Here is a 7,609-nt window from a genome sequence, read left to right on the forward strand (position 1 = left end):
ACTTCAAGCACAGTGAAATTCATCCTCTGCATTTAACCCATCTGAAGCAGTGAACACACCCACACACAGAGCAGTGGGCAGCCACACCAGAGTGCCCGGGGAGCAGTCAGGGGTCAGGTACCTTGCTCAAGGGCACCTCAGCCCAAGGCCGCCCCACGTCAACCTAACTGCATGTCTTGCAAACAATGCAAACAACTTCTAAATGGCAACATGAGACCGACAGTGCTGGAGGTGAAAAATCTGCTGTCTGGTACTAGGTGTATGGTCGAATCAGATTATAACTTTGCAATCATCTGCTGTGTTCTGAATCCTACATGCACCAGTAGGTGACGCACACGCACAGGGGTGGTCTTAACATAGAGGCATAGGTAAGCGGCTGCTTGGGGCCCCCCACCAGCGGTTGTAGTAGGGGGGCCCCCAACCAACCTCAAAAAAAAAAGAAAAAGCCCCTTATCATGATTCATGAACACTTCAAAAGTATGGTACATTTTACTAATATTCCTAAGAAATACGTTGAAGTAGTAGTTAAAATGTTCAGTTCATGGTTATCTGTTCCTACACATACACCCCATACTTTCACAATGAAATGGACTAGTCCATAACACTGCGCAATGCGACAGGTAAACACATAGTGACAGGAGTCTGAACAACGCGAAAATGAAAAGGAGTTACCCAAGTGGATCAAAAAAAAGAAAAAAGTGAAAAGAGACTGAGAAATATGTGACAATGCTGCCTAAGTTGGGAAACTTTTTTACAACTACTGTTAGCAATAGAGACCGCGACAACAACGTCAACGTCATTCAAAACGTTGAACATGATGCCGGTACAGCAGCAGCAGCTAGCTGCTGTGAAGTGGCACTAGCTGAGGAGGATAACGTCAAGCAAGACACGTTGTTGCCACCTTCCATCACCGACAGTGTCAACGTTGACACAAATGAGGTGGAAGAGTTGTCCAGTGATGGCCATTTTGACACCGATGATGATGACGATGGGGCTTTGGTGAGTCAACCGCAAACTTCTGCTAGTAATAGCCATAGCTGTGCCATACCTGCTGCTACCGACCAAAGCACTGTAGGCTTGCTGACAGATGACCCGTCCCTCTGGCCCAAGAAGCTCACGACAGAGGAGCAATGTGCGATCGTTTGCAAAGGTCCCATACAAGTTAGTTTAGAATTCCCCCAAAATCTGGAGGGGCGGAGATTTACTAGTAATAATTACTGCATCCAAATGAAGAACAGGGAGAAGATTAATAGGAGGTGGCTCATCTACAGTGAATCAGGGGACTGTGTTATGTGCTTTTGTTGCTAACTTTTTGGAGATGGGAAAACACATTTAAGTTCAGATGGTTTTAACAATTGGAGAAACCTCGGAGCTCACCTGAAACAGCATGAGAGGTCTGCTGAACATGTGTCTCATATGGAGTCCTGGCACACACTTACCCAAAGACTTCAGACAGGCACAGCCATTGATCAGCTGAATTAAAATGCAATGATGGCAGAAATTGAGAGATGGAGAAACATTTTAAATAGATTGCTTGCCATAATTACCCATCTAGCTGAGCGAAATCTTGCTTTTTGTGGGCATACAGAGAGGTTATATGAGCATGGCAATGGAAACTTCCTAGGACAAGTACAGTTGATGGCAAAATTTGACCCTTTCATGAAAGAACATTTAAGGAGAATCCAAGAAAAAGAGCTGTCAGACACTTATTTGAGTAAGCACATCCAGAATTAACTGATAGCACATGTGGCAAAGGGCACCCTTGATGCCATTGTTAAAAGAGTGAAGAGTGCTAAATGTTATGCTGTTATAATGGATTGCACATCTGACATAAGCCACAATGAACAGCTGTCTGTGGTCCTGCGCATAGTTAATTGTGAGCTTCACAAAGGTGTGTCCATCCACGAGCATTTTGTAGGCTTTCTTTTAGCAGAGTTCACAACTGGCAAAGGCCTACTTGAACTTTTCCTTGGACATTTGGAATCACTGCTCTTGGATATCTCTGACTGCCATGGTCAATCGTAGAACAATGGTAGTAATATGCAGGGAAAGAAGCAGGGGGTACAAAAGGGGGTCCTTGACCTCAACCCCAAAGCCCTCTGTGTCCCGTGTGGAAGTCATACACTGAACCTGGTCACTGGGGATGCTGCTAAACCCTCCACAACATCCCTTAAATTCTATGGTGTTACAGAGACTCTACAATCTTTTTAGTGGCTCTGTTCAATGGTGGGCCATTCTTCAGGTGAATGTGAAGGATTTTACCATCAAGGCCTTGTCAACTACCAGATGGGAATGCTGTGTGGAGGCTGTAAAAGCTGTACGGTATCAGTTTCCAGAAATTTTGAATGCCCTGGAGGCTGTACATGACTTCGCCATAGAAAAGAGGGGTTCAGAGTGTGCATCCAGTGCTTCAAGCCTCTGCCAAGAACTGAAGAAATGGCCATTTATGGTAAGTTGTGTGGTGTGGTACAATGTATTGTACGTCATCAAAAAGTCAGTAAGTTACTACAGGGCCCCAAAGTGAGCATTGAGACCATGAAGAGGGAAATCTCTGCAGTCATAGACTTCCTCCAAGATTTCAGGGTGAATGGATTCAATGCCGCTAAAATAGATGCCAGGGAAATTGCAGAGAAGATTGGGGAGGTGGAGATGATCTGGCCAGACGTTCGGCAGAAAAAACCAAAAAGGCAGTTTGACTATGAGGGCACAGAGGAGACCACTTCAACTGCAGGGGAACGTTTCAGAAGAGAGTTCTTCTTACACCTAGTTGATACTGCCCTGGTCACGACTAGGGAGAGATTCTCATACATGGAGAACTTTTTTAATTTGTATGGATTTCTCTACTCCACTGAAACAATGAAAAGCACTGTACAGGCAGGCAATCTAGATGAATACTGCAACAGGTTTGAGAAGGCAATGGAGGATGTGGATGCAGGGGACCTAACAATGGAAATTACAGGTGCTGTTAGGTCTTTCCCCCCACACATCTCATCACCACTGGAAGTTCTTAGCAACATATACAAAGAGAATCTCCTAGATCTTTATCCAAATCTGAGCATAGCCCTGCGGCTCTTGCTCACACTTCCCGTTACAATTGCATCAGGTGAGAGAAGTTTCTCTACACTGAAACGATTGAAAACATATTTGCGCTCATCTATGTCCCAAGAAAGACTGTCATCCCTGGCTGTCATTTCTATTGAACATGAGATAGTGGAAACTATTGATACAGACTCCATAATTATACGATTTGCTGAGGCTAAGGCTCGCAGAGTAAGATTGGTATGAACATGATGGGAAAGACAAAAAAAGGCATGAGGAGGAAGAGAGGGAGGAGGAGAGTAAGGGACCGAGACAAAAGCAGATGGAATACTCAGCACTCAAACACAGTCATAAAGAAGAGCAGGAGAAGAACAGAAAAAGAAGGAGAGAAGGAGAAAGAAAGACAAGGGAGAGAAAGTAAAAACGGGCATGAGGAGGAAAAGAAACAGAGGGATGAGGAAGAGAGATAGGAAGGGACAGAAACGCAAAAGAGAGAAGGTAATCATTTAGGCCTAACAATACAAAATTCATATTATTTCTTAATTCCAATGATTGCTGTTGTTTTTTGTTATCCTCTCAATTCATAATAGAAGATGCCCATCACTAACTTCTGGATAGCTAAAGTAATTGAATCAGCCTTTTATTGACACATACACTCATTTTGTTCATAGACCATATTGTTAGTTGGTGACAATGTTTTTTTATTATTATTATTTTACATTTTCCTACATCTGGCTGTGCATCATGTACGTGTGAAGACCTGTGAGAAGACATCAACAAGTAGGACTCTGTGATGTGGAGAACAATCTCTCTTTTCTCTCTCATAGACTCTCTCATTCATTCACTCACCCTCTCTCTCTCACACACACTGTAGTATTTGTGAGGAAATAACTGCACATGGAGACAGAGCCGAGGTGAGTGTGGTTTACTTGGTGGTTACGTTCTCAACACTGATACAGGCATGCACTGCGCGCAATGGCCATTAGAGCTACCGTAAGTCTACTAGTGTTTTGCCATCATTACAGTAAATGATATTTTCTATCAACTACTACACTCCTCCCCCCTAGATTATAACCCTTATGACTAACAACCAGCCTGCTATAACAGTCAGTCAGTACGTTTACATGCACATCCAAATCGATCTGCTGTCAGTAATCGAGCAAAGGGTCCCAGCAGGGGTGCCAGAGAAATCCAATCCTACATGCACACAAGGAAATCGAGCTATTGTGTGAGGTACATTGTGCACCCGAGCCACAGGTGGCGCTACACGCCCCATCGTGTTGGTACACTTCCGGTTGTCGTCATGAAGAAGAGCTATTCAAGAGTGTAAACAAAGTTATCAGTTCCGTGTTCTCCATTGTGTGTTTTTCTCCCGTCCATGAATTTTAATATATTCAACTCCTTAGGCTGAATGAGCATGAACTCTGTCTCCTCATTGCTCCAGAAGTGCACGTTTCTGCTCGCCATTTTCTCTTCTTCGTTTGTTTCTCCTGACCTCTTCTGCTGCTCGCTACTACTGTTGTCATGCCGACCGAGGCTGTCGTGTTTCCCGCTTGTGGTCTCGTCACTCGTCACTTCCGGAAGGGGCAGTGCTGAAGTAAGTAGCTCGACTACGTAGCTTGATAGGGTATACATGCACTAAGTAGCTCAGCAAAAATCGCATAATCTAGGTCGTGTAGCTCGATTACGAGAAATCAAGTTCGGTTTAATTTCAGCCTAGCTAAGGTGTATCCATGGCATTTAGAACTTCGATTTCAGTTGAGCAACGGCAGAAATTCGATTTTCTCTATGTGCATGTAAACGCACTCAATGCAGTGCTCACATTGTATTAAATATTTACTTACTTTAGGTACTGTACTTCATTAACATTACAGGAAGCACTATGAACTCTGAACCTTGTCACTTAGACTACGTTCAGACTGCACCCTGAAACGACCCATATCCAATTTTTTTGCCCATATGCGACCTGTATCCGATTTGTTATTGACAATCTGAATGACACAGATCCAATTTTTTCACATGCAACCCAGGCCGCTTGGATATGTGGTCCTAAATCCGATGCATATCCGATATTTTCACATGCGACTGCAGTCTGACCGGACAGGTCGCATTCATGCGACCTACACGTCATCAACAAGAGACAAACGTCACTATTCTGCGTTGGCTAATCCCGCCTCTTTGGTGGAAAACAACAACATTTATACAGTTTTCAGAATTTAAATAGACTTTTATAGAATTGATCAAGCTAATGGTGGATTTGGTAGGGACCTGGATGTTGATCTGTTAGCCTGATTAAATAAAACAGTTTCTATAACTGATTTATAACTTAAACCATCCTGTATTACAAGATTATAAGATTGTTCTGGAAATTTCCAGTAATTTGACACCTTCAGTCTCATTAATCTGCTGCCCACATTAATCAGATTATTGTGTGAGTTCCGCCGCCGCCACAAAAACCACATCGCCAGGTCTCGCCTCATCTCCATAGCAAACTGCACTGGTGTTTATGCACCTTGAGCCAGCGCTGAGAGAAGTTGCAGAATTCAGCTGGCTATAAACAATCTAAATAAATATTTATAAAAATGTAGAAAAAGTTTATTAATATGACGAAATAAATATGTGCAAATTATTAAGCCTGAATTAAGTTTGGTAATACAGCGGCCGTATCCCAAATGACTGCCTACTGAAGCTCGAGTGCACTATATAGAGTTTAAAAATCCATTACTTCCTAGTAACATGTAATGCACTTATATAGAAATTAGAGAGACATTTAGGAGTCAACCCTCGTTACCAGGCTACACGTTTTCATTTCAGTTCAGAAACAAAAACACACACGAGACCTCACACTTTAACACTAACCAGATAATTAAACAAACAAACAAAAAAGAAATCATTAAACATGAAAAGTGCGCTTTTTTTTTGTTTACGTATTACGTAGATGTGCTTATTACGTGTCAATTTGTGCATGCGGGACACTTTTGGGTCATTTTCCGTTCATATTGGAGATTGCATACAAGTCTCATATAACTGGTAATGTGAACGGCCTAACAAAAAAATCGGATTTCACAACAAATCGGATATGGGTCGTTTCAGGTTGCAGTCTGAACGTAGTGTTAACTAAATATCTCTACATAATACTTAGAGATTCAGTCTTTTTGGTGCTGTTTGCTCTCTTTCAGGATAGCGGCGTGCTGGTTGAACAGCCTGAGGTGGACCCTCAGCTGCATCTTGTTGTTCTGTCTCTTCTGCTTGTTCCTCAGGGTCCGCTGCGTACTCCAGGAAATCATTGTCATCCCTTCTGCTTGGTAAGCTTGAGGCTTTTGATGCACGCAGGTGATTAACATGCACCTTGACTTGACGATGACCAACTTGAACATCATAGGTCTGAGGTCCTCTTTGCCGCAGAATTGTTCCTGGTATCCACAGCTTCTTTGGATGTCTAAAGTCTCGAACTAACACCCTCTCCCCGTGACTGAATATCCGGAGTGTCTTTGCTCGCTTGTCATGAGCCTTCTTCTGCTGTAACTGATGCTTGACCACCACTGCAGACATGTCAGGCTTCAATAAAGACAGATGAGTGCGTGGTTGTCTCTTCAAAAACATTTCAGCTGGGGTGCGTTCTGTGACGGTGTGAGGAGTGTTTCTGTATGTGAACAGGAACTGAGCAAGCCGTTGCTGAGGTGAGACAAACTGAGCTTCAAGTCTAGTCCAGGCTTTCTTGAATGTTTGCACAGCTCGCTCTACTGCGCCATTGGCTGTGGCATGGTAGGGTGGAGACAGAATGTGGCGCACTCCGTTATTTTTGAGAAACTTCTCAAAGTTTGCTGATGTAAATGGAGGGCCATTGTCTGACACAAGAACCTTTGGCAAGCCATATGATGCAAAGAGGTTCTGGAGAAGTTGCGTAGTCTTCTCAGCTGATGTCTGAGGTATAGGCAGTACTTCTAGCCACTTTGAGTAGACATTTACTACCAGTAGGTAGTGTTGCTTATTGATTTCAGCGAAGTCGACATGCACTCTCTCCCATGGTGAAGTAGCCCATGACCAAGGATGGAGGGGTGCTGCTACAGGTCTGTTCAGCGTGGTCTCACATGCAGCGCACTGACCTACATAAGTCTCTATTTCTTGATCTATTCCAGGCCACCACAGGAAACTTCAGGCTAGTGCCTTCATCCTTGTCATTCCTGGATGTCCATCATGCAGATCTGACAGAAGCCTCTGTATGTACTTCGGTGGTATGATGACACGCGACCCCCAGAGAATACATCCCTGGTCTGTAGACAACTCGTCCTTCCTCAGATGGAATGGTTTCAGATCTGGGTTAGGCACAAACTTTGGCCATCCTGACAATGTCAAATCAAGGACCCTGGAGAGGATAGGATCGTGTCTGGTCTCTGTGGCAATGTCATTTGCTGAAACAGGTAATTCATCCACATTTGACACACAGAACACTCCATCATTGTTGATGCTCTCATCTGTGTCACCCTTGCATGGGAGATGTGACAATGCATCTGCATTGGCATGATCACTAGATCTTCGGTACTGGATGTCATAAGCTAACAGGATCAAA

This window comes from Neoarius graeffei, chromosome 11 (genome assembly GCF_027579695.1).
Source record: "Neoarius graeffei isolate fNeoGra1 chromosome 11, fNeoGra1.pri, whole genome shotgun sequence".
Taxonomy (NCBI): Eukaryota; Metazoa; Chordata; class Actinopteri; order Siluriformes; family Ariidae; genus Neoarius; species Neoarius graeffei.